The sequence below is a fragment of the Danio rerio genome, chromosome 11 (assembly GCF_049306965.1).
Source record: "Danio rerio strain Tuebingen ecotype United States chromosome 11, GRCz12tu, whole genome shotgun sequence".
In the NCBI taxonomy this organism is placed as follows: Eukaryota; Metazoa; Chordata; class Actinopteri; order Cypriniformes; family Danionidae; genus Danio; species Danio rerio.
In genome coordinates, this window is record NC_133186.1 from 6632279 (window position 1) to 6649938 (window position 17660).

Below are 17660 nucleotides of genomic sequence, written 5' to 3' on the forward strand. Positions count from 1 at the left end.
ATTAGTCACACTTTAGGTTGGGAATAACAAACTAACAATACTACTACTTTCGCCTCATATAAATGTAATTTGTTTGTTTTTAAATCATTGTAAGGTGCTTTAAATAGGGTATCCACAGAGTCTTAAAGTTTTAGATGTCTTAAATCTCAAAAGTAAAATTTTAGGCCTTAAAAAGTCTTAAATCTACTGAAATGTTGTGTTGTAGGTCTTAAATCTTTTTTAAGGTCCTTATTTTCCTTTGTTCATGTCTACTGTAGCTACCCAATCTGGCCATTAACAACCATACAATCACCAACACTTCCAATCTTAATTAAAATGTACTTACTTTCCTTACAAACATTTGCTTAAAAGGTCTTTACAAAGATATTTGTAAAATTTATTTACTGCTCACACTCTACAAAACAAAATCACCATTTGTTTTGCACACTGTACTTTTTCTGTCATAAATACTAAGAGTTGTGAATACGAATTGATTACATAAAAATATATGTTATGTCAACAATATTCGCTAAAATGTAATATCTAGATGTTTAACTGAGTTTTGTGGACAAACATTTTTGTGTTGAACAGAAATGTTGATTTTTAAATAATTTGAAAGAGTGGTGACCCAGTGGCGCCGTTGGTAGCACAGTCGCCTCACAGCAAGAAGGTTGCTGGTTCGAGACCCGGCTGGGTCAGTTGGCATCCCTGTGTTCACGTGGGTTTTCTCAGGGTGCTCTGGTTTCCGCCTTCAAAGACATGAGGTACAGGTGTCTGAGTGTGAATGGGTGTTTGCCAGTACTGGGTTGCAGCTGGAAGGGCATATGCTGTAAAACATATGCTGAATAAGTTGGCAGTTCATTCAGCTGTGGTGACCCCTGATGAATAAAGCGACTAAGCCAAAAGAAAATGAATGGATGAAGTAGTAAGTTTGTGTTCATTTTTAAGTACAATGATTAAAAACAGGATCATATGCTAACTAGAACTAATTACTTCAAAATTTCAAAAAAAAAAAAAATCATCCACTAAACAGAAAAAAATATTGACTCAATAGCAGTAACTGTTGCTTCAGTTGATGTGACCAGAATATCTTCATTAGTAAAATACAATAATCAACATTGCATAAATAAACAAAATTATGCCATCTGAACAAAAACTAAAAAACAGTTGTTGAGACAACTCAAAGTTCTTACTGCATCAAGTTGCCTTATTTTTTTATGTTTTCTCAACAATTTATTTTTTACAGTGCAGAATGCAGTCTTGACCTATATTTCGTCTCGGTAATGTAAAAACAGTAGTTGTACGAGTATTATTTATGTTATTTATTATTATCCCATAAATTATATCTTTAATGCCTAACCCAACCCTAAACGCAACCGTCACAGACTAAAAATATAAATGATTGTTATGCACAAAAATGATGTTATATTGATATGCATTTCTGCAGCTGTATCCTATCTAGTCTTTACCCAATTTGTCTCAGTAAAACTTTTTTTTTTTTAAAAAGTGCGCTTCTTTTGTCCCACTTCTCAAGAATCAGTGCACTCCCTGTAATTAAAGCACTTTAGCTATCGCTCGGGCAGGTTTCATTTGTTTGTACTTTTAAAGGGCTCGTCTGGCGCCCAGGGCGGGTTTTGGGGGCTGATATGTGGGAAATGATGTCCGGTCACGACTCGCATATCACGATGCGAGGGGGAGTCTGATCTTAGCTCTGTGCAACCCCGAATATCCTTCACATGACAGTCAGTCACATTACAAAGCCACGTATTAGCGGCGTCCAAATGAATCTGTCTGGGGGATTAGTCTAATTTAATTGAGCTCTGATTAATATAGTCATCGTCGTGTTTGGGCGTCGAGTATAAGCAACGCGGTTTGCTGGGTGAAACAGCTGTGAAGGCGCTGCTCCACGCCGCAGACAGATGGATGATCCCGCTGCGTTCCCATGATCCTCCCGCCTCATCAGCTGCTGTCACCGCGCAGACTCGAGCATTCTCACGGCGCACTCCTCCTGCAGCTTCACCGCAAACAGCAGAGCTCCAGGCTGGATACAACAACTATGGCAATTACAGCAACACTTTTTGCTGCCATAATGATTTAAATAATGATATTTAGAAAGATTTTAGACCACAAAACTGTGCACTGGGAATAGCCCAAAATACACGTCGGTTATGAGCCAAAAGTAGGCTATTTTATACCAGTAATCATTCATTTATTAATTTTCTTTCGGCTTATACCTTTATACATCAGGGGTCGCCACAGCGGAATGAACCACCAACTTATCCAGCAAATGTTTAAAAACAGCAGATAATATTAGAATATTAAAAAAAATATCATCTTTCATGAAGACATTTTGTAAATTTCCTCCCATAAATAGCATATATCAAAACTCTGTTAATAATATGGATTGTTTAGACACATTTAAATGAGATTGTCTCTATATTTTCTGATTCCCAAACACAAATTTGGCCAAATTTTGTACCGTACGCTAAGCAGAGCTCCAGTTAAGTAAGAGCTAAATAAGGTTGTACCATAATATCTCTTTAAACATTTACAGCCACTCACAATAACTTATAATGCAATGTTGCTTCAGCACTTTCTGACATGTAACAATCCTTTTGATTAGTCTTTTTAAGGGGTATGGACTGGGTCAGTAAGGACATCATCAATAAGGGTTCTAAAGAAACTATAAGCAAGTTTAATAAAAATAAATAAATAAATAAAGGAAGTAGAAAGTAACTTAAAAAAGAAAGTAATTTTTTTTGTGAAAAAGGGCAATTTATATAGAAATGGCTAGTTCAGCTAAAATGGGCTGCAATTGTTTAGCGAAAATGGGCTGCATACACACATACTTTTTTTATATTTTCTGCCATTTAAATCATGATATTTAGATGGATTTTAGACCCCACAACATTTATGTTGCACTGGGAACAGTTAAATATATGTCAAAAGTAGGCTGTCTATTTTTATTTCATACCAATAATTATTAGAATATTAAGAAAATACCATCTTCCATAAAGACATTTTGTAAATTTCCTTCCATAATAGCCTATCAAAACTTACTTACGGTGATTAATTAATAATATTAATTATTGGGAAAATTAATATGTGATTTTAACCTTCAGACTCCAGATTTACAAATTATTGACCAATAATCTGATTTGATTATTGACAAACCATACAACAATGAAATAGCAATGTCTATTTATTCAGTTTTAAGTTCAGTTTTGATTTTTTAATCTCAATTTTCCAAATTTTCCTTGGAGTTCATGCATTTGTAAATAATGTGATTAATTCATATTTTTTTAATTGACTGACTGGTTGATTGGTTTGTTTGCTCTCTAATGATATTAACCTGTGGGAAAGACAGACATACAGAAAGAAAGGCTTTAAAGGCCTAACAAGGTTAACTAGGCAGGTTAGGGTATTTAGGCAAGTTATTGTATAACGATGGTTTGTTCTGTAGACTATCAGAAAAAAAAATTAGCTTAAAGGGGCTAATATTTTTTACCTTAAAATGGGTTTTAAAAAATTAAAAACTGCTTTTATTCTAGCCAAAATAAAACAAATAAGACTTTCTCCGGAAGAAAAAATATTATCAGACATACTGTGATAATTTCCTTGCTCTGTTAAACATCACTTGGGAAATATTAAAAAAAGAAAAAAAAGTGAAAGGGGGCTAATAATTCTGACTTCAACTGTATGTATATAATAATCTGCAAATAATATGTGGTATTTACAGAAAATGTAATGAAAATGATCACTAAGTTAGTTACAATAAATCATAACGTTCTTCTTATTATGAATTACAAAATGATCAAGATACAAAAAGACAGAAAGAAAGACTGAAAAAAAAAGTAATTTTATTATTTAATTTTTTCATTTAATTTTCATTTTTAATTTTTCATTTAATTTTTTCATTTTTCATAATTTTTTCATTTAATTTTTAACTAATTTTAATGCTAATACAATAATAATTTTTGCCTACTGTAAAACATTTTATTGACAAACTAATAAGGATCATTTATTTATTTATTCATTTATATATGCGTGGTATGCATTCATTAATGTGGTATTTGCAGAAAATTAAATAAAAAAGATCAATTAGTTACACTAAAACATAACATTCTTCTTATTATGGACTGCAAAATAATCAAGAGAGCAAAGAAAGAAAGAAAGTCTGAATACAACTACTAGCTTACTACTGCTAATATTAATAGTATATATTTTTAGCTTACTGTGAAAATATTTTGTTGACTTTAATCATTCATTCATTTTCTTTTCGGCTTACACCCTTTATTAATCTGGGGTCACAACAGCAGAATGAACCGCCAACTTATCCAGCATATATTTTACGCAGCAGATGCCCTTCCAGCTGCAACTCATCACTGGGTAACATTCATACACACTCATTCACACTCATACACTACAGGCAATTTAGCCTACCCAATTCACCTGTACCGCATATCTTTGGACTTGTGGGGGAGCACCCGGTGGAAACCCATGCAAACACGGGAAGAACATACAAACTCCACACAGAAATGCCAACTGACCCAGCCGAGGCTCAAACCAGTGACCTTCTTGCTGTGAGGCGACCGTGCTACTCATTATTTATTTATTTATGCATGGTATTTCATTAATGTGGTGTCTGCAGATAATATTATGAGCGTTAACAGTAGATTAAAGTCACAAAATAAAGCTCTTTTAATAATTGATTGCAATACGATCAAGATATTTTTCAAGATATTCCAGGATTTCAGATTCAAAATTCAGATATTTTTCTTTTTTCTTTTGCAAAGCATGACGCAGCTGCATTAACATGAGATCGAGCACCTTATAGGGGCATGTTCATAAATGTCGCCTTCATTCATCCAACAAGGTTAGTAGGGAAACAAGCTCTCAGTGTGTTTCTATTTTGAGGATGATGACACACTCCTGATCCAAGCCCTGTCTCTATTACGGTGAAGTCAGAATACAGGTATTCCAGACTGATCCCGCAGCAGTCATTAGAGGCGTCTCAACAGTCGCGTCTGGAATGCAGTGACAGAACAGCACAGGAATGCAGGATCCAGCAAGTGATCTCACCCCGCCGGCACATTCTGATCAGGGTTCAGTGCCTGGCAGCCGACCTCAGCATTTTGTGTGTGGACAGATCAATCTGTACTCTCTTAAAGCCCACACTGCCCTCTGCATAATGCAAATGGAACACGGGTCATTGTGACTGCTGTTAATAGTTTCCCCGGACACATGCAACATATTAAATCAAATGTCGCAGTGATCTGGCGTGCTAGTAAAGTTTTCCACTTCAGGCCTTTTCAAGTTGGAACACACTGTACTGGCTTCAAGTATTAAGGGCCATCGAGAAAAACAAGTAAAACAAAAAGGTTTGCATGAAGTGCATTGCATATTGCAGGGATTTGATTGTGTATTTTGATATTTGCACAAAATTGCAAAAATAGTAATGTACTGAGTTTAATCTGGGTATAACTGCAAAACAGTTGAGTGCATCTGCAATGTTGTTATGGCTTTTTATTTCCATTTCTTTATAAACTGCTTTGGCACAATCTATATTGTATAATGCAGTATAGAGATAGAGATGAATTTAATAGAATACAGAAATCCATTGTTTGCTTTTTTTTTTGCTTTTAGGCATGGCATGTGACTTTTTTTACGTGCAGGCAGAAGCATGTCAGTGTTCCGGAACACTCTTTGTGCAAAACAATGCAAGAAATGTATACTTGAAAATGCAAATCTATACCGAAATGACAGCACATCATGCAATTTTGCATTCCTCTTCTCTCTCTCGTCAATTATTGAGTGCATTTGCTCTATACACTCAACGGCCACTTTATTAGGTACACCTTACTAGTTCCGGGTTGAACCCCCTTTTGCATCCAGAACAGACTTAATCCCCTGTGGCGTAGATTTAACAAGGTACTGAAAATATTTCTCAAGAGATTCATGTTGACTTGATAGCATTAATGCGAATCTCCCATCCCACCACATCCCAAAGGTGCTCTATCGGATTGAGTTCTGGTGAGTGTGGAGGCCATTTGAGTACAGTAAACACATTGTCATGTTCAAGAAACCAGTCTGAGATGATTCACGCTTTATGACATGGCGTGTTATCCTGTTGGAATTAGCCATCAGAAGATGAGTACACTGTGGTTATAAAGGGATGGACATGGTCAGCCACCATACTCAAGTAGGCTGTGGCGTTGACGCAATGCTCATTTGGTACTAATAAGCCCAACGTGTGCCAAGAAAATATCCCCAACTTTTTTTTTTTTTTTTTTTAAATTAGAATATGCAAAAAGGTACATAAATTGGGATCATACAAATACAAAAAAAAAAAAAACATAACAAAACAACAATAAAAAACAAAAACAATATAGTCAGGTACTGTTAGGTGTGTGTCTGTGTCTGTGTGTGTGTGTGTGTGTGTGTTTATCCATGTAAAGGTAACTTGGTGGAAAGATCAGATTACATACATTAGGAACAATATCAGCCAATAAATTAAGCAAGTATCGCAGATACAAGTAAAACAGATAAAAAAAGAAACCAGTCAGAGTTAGGGAGTAACAACAATGCTTAGTAATGTATGATAGTAATAATGACAGTAAAAAGGAAGAAAGGACAACAGTAATAATGAATGACCATGATAATAAATCACAAGTACTACACCAACAACTACTACAGAAAGTTACTTATATTACAACTACTATTGCTGCTACTACAGTCACAACCACAACTATTAATGTCTACTAATACTGACACTACTACAACAATGACTACCACTACTGATACTACTACAGCGTCTGCTAAAACTAATACAACAACTTCTACTACTACTACTACTACTACCGCAATCACTGCTACAACAACATCTACATCAATGACATCTACTACTGGTACTACTACACCAACAACGATTACTACTGCTACAACGACACTTTTACTACTTCTGCTACCACTATACCAACGACATCAACTACTACAGGAACTAATACTTCAATAAATCAAAATTACAATTGATACTACTACAATGACTACTACTACAACACCAACAACGACAGTATCCCCAACTTAATTACACCACCAGCACCAGCCTGAACGTTTGTCATGAAGCTTTGAATTCAGCACGCCCCATGCAGCCAGTGGCACGGCAGGTATCAGGCGAAGCAGCATGTGAGGGAGGACCTTCCGCTCGACCACCCTTGTGTGTGCATAGATTACACAGCCTGTTGTGCAATGTCCTCCAAGTGGAAAAAAGGGTGACTATTGAACGTATTACTTGAAAACATTTATTTATTTATTTATTATTATTATTTATTTTTTTCTCCTGAAGAAAAAATATTATCAGACAAACTGTGAAAATTTCCTTGCTCTGTTAAACATCATTTGGAAAATTTTCAAAAATGAAAAAAATATTCAAAGGGGGGCTAATAATTCTGACTTCAACTGTATACTATATAAACAGATCAACTCTTATTGTATATCTGATTGCTGCACATACACACACACACACACACACACACACACACACACACACAACAAAAATAAATAAATAACAAGGGGGAGGTCAACCTAATTGTTTTACGTTCAATTCACTTAATTCCGCTGTGTTGTCCCAACAAAAATTCCTGCATACATATAAAAATGTTGCATTCCACACAATTCCTTCATGCTGTCCCATCACAAATCTATTAAGCGCAGTAGGTAGTGCTGTCGCCTCACAGCAAGAAGATCGCTGGGTCACTCGTTCGAATTCCGGCTCAGTCGGCGTTTCTGTGTGGAGTTTGCATGTTCTCCCTGCCTTCGCATGGGTTTCCTCCGGGTGCTCCGGTTTCCCCCACAGTCCAAAGACATGCTGTACAGGGGAATTGGGTAGGCTAAATTGTCCGTAGTGCATGAGTGTGTGTATGAACATGTGTGGATGTTTCCCAGAGATGGGTTGCGGCTGAAAGGGCATCCGCTGCGTAAAAACTTGCTGGATAAGTTGGCGGTTCGTTCCGCTGTGGCGACTCCGGATTAATAAAGGGACTAAGCTGACAAGAGAATGAATGAACATAAAACAATTTAATTGTTCCCCCCAAAAATGAAGAATTGTGTTCTTTCAACTCTTTTAAATAAGTAGCTTAAACAAGCAGCGAAAGCCATTTTTTGAGTGCACTGAACACTGACAAGCCATTCAGCAATCATTCTAAACAGCATAAATACACACAATTAGTAACATTCCTCTATTCCTAAACTGTACAGTGTTAAATCTAGGTCATAAATCTATTTTGCATGTGGCTTCAGTTATTGGCTGAGATGAACATATGAATGTGGAAATATCCGAGTCATTTTGAGTAGCAGAACACTCTGTATGTCTGGCGCCTGTGCAGAAGAACATAGTTCATCGGGATTAATCACAGACTGGCTGGTTTGACTTCATAAGATTTTTTTTTTCTTCCCCTCTGCAAAACCACCAAAAGAACAAGTCGCTCCTGCTCTCTTTCCCTCTGTCCTTTAACTCAGTGTCTGCATGCTTCTCCACCCCTCGCTCCAGTAAATAAACTTCATAGTTATACTGGAACGTTCTGTCTTCTCCTCTCTCTCTGTTCACATTTAAGGCTTCAGCACGCCCCATGCAGCCAGTGGCACGGCAGGTATCAGGCAAAACAACATGTGAGGGAGGACCTTCCGCCCGATCACCCTTGTGTGTGCATAGATCACAGCCTGTTGTGCAATGTCTTCCATGTGGAAAAAAAAGGGTGACTTACTTAAGAACATTTATTTATTTGGCTATGCACATGTAAACATCCGTGTGCATGCACATTGACATTTTTGCAGCCATTCTAGTTCCACCTATAATTTGCACTAATCTAAAATATTGTGAATCCAGTGAATGTCTTTTCTAATATTTAAAATGTTCACCTCAAAAATTAAAATGTATTTAGGAAATGTTTTTTTAGTACACAATATATATATATATATATATATATATATATATATATATATATATATATATATATATATATATATATATATATATATATATATATATATATATATATATTATTATTATTATTATTTTACAATTGATTAGACAGCACCAAAACTACAATTAGTCTAACAAAATAACATATAAGCTCATGGTGCAAAAATGAGTACTCCCTTAAATATGTTAATGAAAATTTTTTAATTGAATGTCAATTAATAGGAGAAGAAAGTAGGTCATGCAGATAATTTATTATTTATTTATTTATTTATTTATTTATTTATTTATAATGATTCATAACTAATATTTCTTTCTAATTTTAGGTTGCAATTGTTTTTGGGCAACACTATTTGAATTTAAACATTGTTTTTCTCATCCTAAAAATGCTGGGTCACCACAATCAATGACATTAATAATAACTGTTTAATAAAACTTTAAATAACAATTGTAAATAAATGCCAATATTGTTTACAGTCAATATTTTGTTTTACTTTTGCAAATAAAAAAAAAAACATGGTGTACACTACCTGACAAAAGTCTTGTCGTTGATCCCAGTTGTAAGAGCAACAAATAATAAATTCATTGAAAAGTTCCTGAAAGCAAAGAAGGTCAAGGTGCTCCAGGATTGGCCAACCCAGTCACCAGACATGAACATTATTGAGCATGTCTGGGATAAGATGAAGGAGAAGGTATTGAAGATGAATCCAAGGAAACTTGATGAACTCTGGGAGTCCTGTGAGAACGCTTTCTTTGCCGTTCCAGATGACTTTAATAATAAGTGATTTGAGTCATTGCAGAGATGTATGGATGCAGTCCTCCAAGCTCATGGGAGTCATACACAATATTAATTATTTTTCCACTGCACCATGACTTTATATTCTGTACTGTACACTATTTCTATTAAGTGACAAGACTTTTGTTTAAGCATAGTCAGACCTCACTGTCCTAATTAAATAATTAAAAATCAAGGCATGATCTTATTTTATTTTGTCAAAATAAGTGTAATCTAGAGGCCTTTGCCTTTCATAAAAGCCACTTCTGATACCAAATGATCTACTAGAAGTTAAGTTATTATTTGTTGCTCCTAAAACTTGGATAGGTGACAAGACTTTTGTCAGGTAGTGTATCCCAGAATAAAAACATATCTGTCCCATACACACACACGTACACACTCATAATTACCAATTCAATAACTACATGTATTACTATTCCAACTGCACTCAAATGAACTGACTTGAGGGCATTTCACTGTACAAAACCTATGTTGACAATCTAAACACATCCCTGGTTCTTCGAAAAACCTAAACAGGTGGATATAGTAACAACAAAGGCATGCATCAGGGGAAGGGCTACATTTTTGTCCCACCAATGGTATAGGGAGGAGTGGTGAACCTGTCTGCTTTGTCTTTGTAGTTCTGTTCTGTGCAATGGGGCTAAGAAACACACTTCACCTTTAAGAAATGCTAGGAAACTGAGACTTGGCATGACAAAGTGTTCTGGGAGGAGCTTCATTATCTTGTGTACACAACAAGTCCCGACCTTTTCCTAGAGAACATTTCTGCAGGGAAAACTAGCACAAGCACCCAATGCAATGAATGTCACTGTGTCACTTTTTCAAATCGATTTATCTTCATTATCATTTAGTTCTTATTAAGTCACTGCAAATTCAAATGCAAATCCAAATCTCTCCAGAAATGTATATAGCGGTGTGTTTCATAATGACCCTTGGTTGCCAAGTACAGTTCGTTTCACTGAAAAAAGTGATCAGAACAAATATTCATGTTATATATTCAATAATAATGGCCTTATGACAATCATGTTTATGACAGATTTATGACAAGTTATGTTGTTAATTTAATTCAATTAAAAAATATAAGACAAACACAATTTTTTGCAGTGTGCAGATCACAGTCTATTAATAGCAAGTGTAGACAGCAGTCATGGGTAGTGTGTGTTTGAACTTAGGCTCATTCTGAAAATGTAGCCCTGTATACAATTCTGAAGATCACAAATTATGTAACCAGAAGTACGTATGGCTGCATTTTGTTTTTAAAATGAACGCTACGGGTCAGTTGGAGCTTTTGAAAACATTTTTGGTTGGATTTAGGGAGGGAGGAGTGTGGGTTTTTTACAGTCAGTCAGTCGACATCGACATTTTGGTATATTTATGCAGGAACAGCAACGAATGGCACTCGTGAGAGAAATTTGAGAACTCAAATAGCGTACACAGTCGCCTCTTTGTAAAAACAAAACCTGCAAAAAAAAATAAAAAAACATACCTCCTGGGACGAATTTGGCGCTCTCCAGAAATGTATATAGCAGTATGCTTTCATAATGACCCTTGGTTGCCAGGTACAGTTCTTTTCACTGAAAAAAGTGATCAGAACAAATATTCATGTTATATTATATATTCAATTATAATGGCCTTATGACATTAATATTTATGTCAGATTTATGACATGTTGTTAATTTAATTCAATTAAAAAATATAAGACAAACACATTTTTTTTGCAGTGTGCATATCACAGTCTATTAATAGCAAGTGTAGACAGCAGTCATGGGTACTGTGTGTTTTAACATTGGCTCATTCTTAAAATGTAGCCCTGTACACAATTCTGGAGATCACAAATTATGTAACCAGAAGTACGTATGGCTGCATTTTGTTTTTAAAATGAATGCTACGGGTCAATTGGTGCTTTTGAAAACATTATTGGTTGGATTTAGGGAGGGTGGAGTGTGCGTTAGTCAGTCAGTCAGTCGACATTGTCATTTTGGTAGATTTACGCAGGAACAGCAACGAATGGTACTCGTGAGAGAAATTTGAGAACTCAAATAGCGTACACAGTCGCCTCTTTGTGAAAACAAAAACTGCAAAAAAAAAACAACATACCTCCTGGGACGAATTTGGCGCTCTCCAGAAATGTATATAGCAGTATGTTTTCATAATGACCCTTGGTTGCCAAGTACAGTTCTTTTCACTGAAAAAAGTGATCAGAACAAATATTCATGTTATATTATATATTCAATTATAATGGCCTTATGACAATCATGTTTATGACAGATTTATGACAAGCTATGTTGTTAATTTAATTCAATTAAAAAATATAAGACGAACACAATTTTTTGCATTCTGCAGATCACAGTCTATTAATAGCAAGTGTAGACAGCAGTCATGGGTAGTGTGTGTTTCAACATAGGCTCATTCTGAAAACGTAGCCCTGTATACAATTCTGGAGATCACAAATTATGTAACCAGAAGTACGTATGGCTGCATTTTGTTTTTAAAATAAATGCTAGGGGTCAATTGGTGCTTTTGAAAACAATATTGGTTGGATTTAGGGAGGGAGGAGTGTGGGTTAGTCAGTCAGTCAGTCGACATCGACATTTTGGTAGATTAACGCAGGAACAGCAACGAATGGTACTCGTGAGAGAAATTTGAGAACTCAAATAGCGTACACAGTCGCCTCTTTGTGAAAACAAAAACTGCAAAAAAAAAAAAAAAAAAAACATACCTCCTGGGACCAATTTGGCGCTCTCCAGAAATGTATATAGCGGTATGTTTTCATAATTGCCCTTGGTTGCCAAGTACAGTTCGTTTCACAAAAAAAAAGTGATCAGAACAAATATTCATGTTATATTATATATTCAATAATAATGGCCTTATGACAATCATGTTTATGACAGATTTATGACAAGCTATGTTGTTAGTTTAATTCAATTAAAAAATATAAGACAAACACAATTTTTTGCTCTCTGCAGATCACAGTCTATTAATAGCAAGTGTAGACAGCAGTCATGGGTAGTGTGTGTTTCAACATAGGCTCAATCTGAAAACGTAGCCCTGTATACAATTCTGGAGATCACAAATTATGTAACCAGAAGTACGTATGGCTGCATTTTGTTTTTAAAATGAACTCTACTGGTCAGTTGGTGCTTTTGAAAACACTATTGGTTGGATTTAGGGAGGGAGGAGTGTGGGTCAGTCAGTCAGTCAGTCGACATCGGCATTTTGGTAGATTTACACAGGAACAGCAATGAATGGTACTGGTGAGAGAAATTTGAGATCTCAAATAGCGTACACAGCCGCCTCTTTGTAAAAAAACAAAAACTGAAAAAAAAAACTGAAAAAAAAACAAAAAAACAACATACCTCCTGGGATGAATTTGGCGCTCTCCAGAAATGTATATAGCGGTATGTTTTCATAATGGCCCTTGGTTGCCAAGTACAGTTCGTTTCACTGAAAAAAGTGATCAGAACAAATATTCATGTTATATTATATATTCAATTATAATGGCCTTATGACAATCATGTTTATGACAGATTTATGACAAGTTATGTTGTTAATTAAATTAAATAAAAAAATATAAGACAAACAATTTTTTGCATTCTGCAGATCACAGTCTATTAATAGCAAGTGTAGACAGCAGTCATGGGTAGTGTGTGTTTCAACTTAGGCTCATTCTGAAAGCGTAGCCCTGTATACAATTCTGAAGATCACAAATTATGTAACCAGAAGTACGTATGGCTGCATTTTGTTTTTAAAATGAACTCTACGGGTCAATTGGTGCTTTTGAAAACAATATTGGTTGGATTTAGGGAGGGAGGAGTGTGGGTCAGTCAGTCAGTCAGTCGACATCGGCATTTTGGTAGATTTACGCAGGAACAGCAAGCACGAATGGCCCTCGTGAGAGAAATTTGAGATCTCAAAAAGCATATACAGCGGCCTCTGGTGGATTTGTGAAAACAAAAACTGCAAAAAAACGTACCTAGTAAGATCTATATGGCGCTCTCCAGAAATGTATACAGTGGTACATTTTCAGAACGAACCTGGGTTGCCAAATACAGTTTGTTCCACTAAAGCATTTAGAAAAATATTCGTAAATCAATTATAATGGCCTAATGACAATCATGTTTATGACAGATTTATGACAAGTTCGGTTGTTAATTTCATCCAATTAAAACATGTGAGACAAACACTGATCTTTATTGCAGGGTGCAGATCACAGTCTATTAATAGCAACTGTAGACAGCAGTCAAGGGTAGTGTGTGTTTGAGTCCACTGCAGCATTGTGGAAAATATCTGTAACACACTGAACCAAACAACACCAGCAAAAAAAAAAGTAGGGAAAGGCAAGAAAACAAGAGAGGGAGAGAGAGAGAGGGATGTGGGAAAAAACAGAGAAGGAGGGGTTTTGGGACCAGTTATTTTTCTTTTTCCAGTTATTTTTCCTCTCCAGATATGGAGCAGCGTATGAGCCTTTGTTTTGGAAGTCTGTGAGTGGAAAGAACCAGAAAACATTGTGTTTCTGCTTCATGAATTTATCACACACGCATGCAAAGAACATCAAAGAAAACTTTCTGTACTTTCGGTTCAACTAATGAACCAATCAAACCACTATCCAGAGAACATCTTCAGACATTCCATTCTCCTGTCAGTGATTTCATAGTGTGCTCTGCAGCTTATACAGAACACGCTGCAGGCTGTATGATCACTATGTTTGGCGTCAACATGGCTTCTTGATATTTTTACATTTCGAGGTGTGGTGGGTGTTTTTTTTTCTGTATAGGTATGTGCTGAAGACACTTGGAGAACTATGTAATCAATGCATGGATCAAAGCGTGTGTTTAAAGGATGGGGTCGAGATGACAGGGTGTGCAAAGTGTACAACTTAATGTGTCTGCAGGATGTAATGGTGCATTCTGTTTCAAGTTTACTAGGACGTTTTTCATATGCACAGTCTGAAGTTTTAGAAGGCGGTGCATGATCAAGTCAAATGCCAATGCTAATGATTTTGTGCAGGCGTTCCATTTTAAGCCAAACGGCAATCGTGAAGGGTACATTTTGTGCAACAGAGACCAGCTAGTATGGCTTGTGCTAGTAAAACTGAACAACTTGTGACTGATAATATAGGGCTTGTTAAATATACATAACATGGAGCGTTAGAGCTCCATGTTATGAGCGATTCTGCTACCCAGGTCAGCCCAGCTCTAATGCTCCATGTTATGTATATTTTGAAGTCAGGTATGCATCTTTTAATCTTGGATTTATCTTTGATAATTTGATGTCTTGTATTGATCTTTTATGAATTGACTAAATTAATTGGCATAATACACATTTACCTGGCTAATAATTTTTTATGTTTTGAATTATTCAGTTCAGAGTTATTATCTCTAGTAGATTACATTAAGTCCATAGCACCAAAAGCCTCTGTACAGGTTAGTAACGGACTAAAACACGGTAGACGGAGCAGCGTGGCATGCTCAACCCGGGCTCATTGTGGAAACGTAGCCCTGCGGACGTTTCTGCAGACCGCGATTTACGTCCCGGGAGGTACGTATTCGAGCGTTTTTTGTTTTCGCAGATCCGCGAGAGGCCGCTGTGCGCGCTTTTTCGCGTCTCGGGCACCTCTCGGGAGCGTGCGATGTTCGCGCCCGCGCTGTTCTCGCGCGAAAAGCCGCCGGATCAGCCGACCCGGCCGCCCTCCTCTTCCTCCTCCTTCCCTAAACCCAAGCGACAGTTTGCAAAAGCCATCCAGAAAAAAAAAAAGCAAAAGCCCTCGTCTTCGATTTCGACCGCGTTTTCGGATCCTGCCGCGTTCTCGCCCTTATTTTTCGGATTCTGTTTTTCATCTTACCTGATTTCCAGAACCGCTCTTCCCCGGACTCGATCCCGGTCGTCGTCCCCGCGGCTGGCTCCTCCTCCTCCTTCTCAGGGGCCTCCGCTCCGCCGATGCAACGCTGCGAGCTAAGCGGACAAACTGATTGCATCGGGAAAGCCCTCCACTCGGAGGCGAGCGCGTAGAGGAGGAGCGCTTTTTTTAGCTCGAAAAAAACTAAACGCGGCCTTACGTACCTCCGGCCACGTAAATCGCATTCTCCAGAAACGTCCGCGGGGCTACGTTTCCAGAATGAGCTTGGGTTGGGCATGCTATACGATGTTTTTAGAGCTCCGACTAACACATTGGCATTAATTCATGTATACTTAGACTGTAAAAAGCTATAAGGGGATAGACCTTCATCTTTTAAACTTGTAATACTATTTTGATTGTATATTGATTACTAATAGTTTAAGTATGACTGGTCTGCTTAATTCTATAGTATTGATCATTATATGACTGAATAGCTCTGTTTGATTTAGGAGATAGCAGCTCCATGGGGACCGCATAAAAAATATCCTATTCTGAGCAAGTAGGGTTCTGCCTTTATAGGATAGCGGTCAATTGACACTGTTTAGTGACCAAGACTGACATGCTTGTGCTTAAGAGATTGTATATACTCGGCCGGTACAAGACTCAGGATGTTATAGGAATCCGAATGAACAAGAATAACATACAATAATGACTCTAAGAGAATATGCAATCATAATCTGAAATAATATTAAAAGAAACTAAATAATCTTATCAATGTTTTATAATTGGAGTCAGATGAAATGAGAATAAATATAGCAATATTCTAAACCACCTCATACTGTAATTGGAGTCAGATATGAGTTACATTTAAAGGAAATCAACATTGTGCACTGGAAAGACCGAACATGCAGTGAACTTTCATCCACCAGCAGACACCGTCATTGGACTAGCTGGGTGGACGTTACAGGCTGTACATTTTAAAGGGTTAGTTGACACAAAATGCAAGTTCTGTTATTAATTACTCATGTTATTTTAATTCCCTGAGAAATTATTTCATCCTCAGAACCCAAATTAAGGTCACACTTTATTTTAATGGTCCGTTTGTTGAATTTAAGTTACATTGCATCTACATGCCAACTAATTCACATTAGATTATAAGTAGACTGTTAGGTTGGGGTTAGGGTTAGTGTAAGTTGACATGTACTTGCAAAGTTTCTTATAGTCTGTTTAGCAGCAGTATTAACAGATATTAAGCAGACAGTCTACTAATACTCAAATGGACCATCAAAATAAAGTGTTACCCAAATTAATATATTTACAGTTAAATTATTGACAGCAATGGTCTTGATGTTCTAAGTCCAGAAAAGGAAACAAAAACATTGTTAAAGCACTCCATGTGGCTTCAATGGTTCATCTGTATTCCTGCAAAGCTCTAAGAACACTTTCGTGCACCAAAATAAACCCCTTTAAAATGACTTTGTTTGCCTATGTCTTCCACATCAGATCTGGGTGTGTGTTTATTATGGACTATACAATGCTCCAGTGTTGTGCTGCTAATCCTAATGGCAGTACATCAAACTGCCCGTAGTAAATAAGCACCCTGATCTGTCGCAGAAGAGAAAACAAACACACAAAGTGGTGCACCAAGTGTTTTTAGAGCTTTGTAGGATTAGAATTGAAGCACTGAAGTCACATGACATGTTTTGAAAACGTTTTTGGTTCTTTTGGAGGTCTCAAATTTGATCTGAAATGCCTTAATTTTACTGTTCTGAAGATGGATGGAGTTCTCAGGGGTGTGAAATGACATGAGAGTGAGTAATTAATTCTTGAAGTTATTTATTTATTTTTTTGGATGAACAAACTCTTTAAAGTATTGCAGAGCATGCCGAAAAGTCAAGGGAATCATCAACAGAGACCTGCTAGTATGGGTTGTGCTAGTAAAACTGAACAACTTGTGACCAATATTATAGGGCTGTGCACTTCAATGGGTTAGTTGACACAAAATGCAAGTTCTGTTATTAATTACTCATGTTATTTTAATCGCCTGAGAAATTATTTCATCTTCAGAACCC

The 17660-nt window shown here is 36.6% G+C and overlaps 2 long non-coding RNA genes across 3 annotated transcripts in view; both read right to left on the bottom strand.

Annotated features, from left to right (window-relative positions):
- LOC141376523 (uncharacterized) overlaps positions 1 to 17660 on the bottom strand; it is a 110688-nt gene that overhangs the window by 23046 nt on the left and 69982 nt on the right. The gene's annotated exons all lie outside the window — the stretch shown is intronic.
- LOC141376518 (uncharacterized) overlaps positions 1 to 17660 on the bottom strand; it is a 38506-nt gene that overhangs the window by 17606 nt on the left and 3240 nt on the right. Inside the window, exons 2-4 of one of the 2 annotated variants that reach the window (XR_012386957.1) lie at positions 13109 to 13196; positions 11850 to 11937; positions 11239 to 11326 (exon numbers count right to left, since the gene is read on the bottom strand). This is a non-coding gene — a long non-coding RNA (uncharacterized lncRNA). The remainder of the gene's footprint in view (positions 1 to 11238; positions 11327 to 11849; positions 11938 to 13108; positions 13197 to 17660) is intronic. The other variant, XR_012386956.1, reaches the window with a different exon arrangement.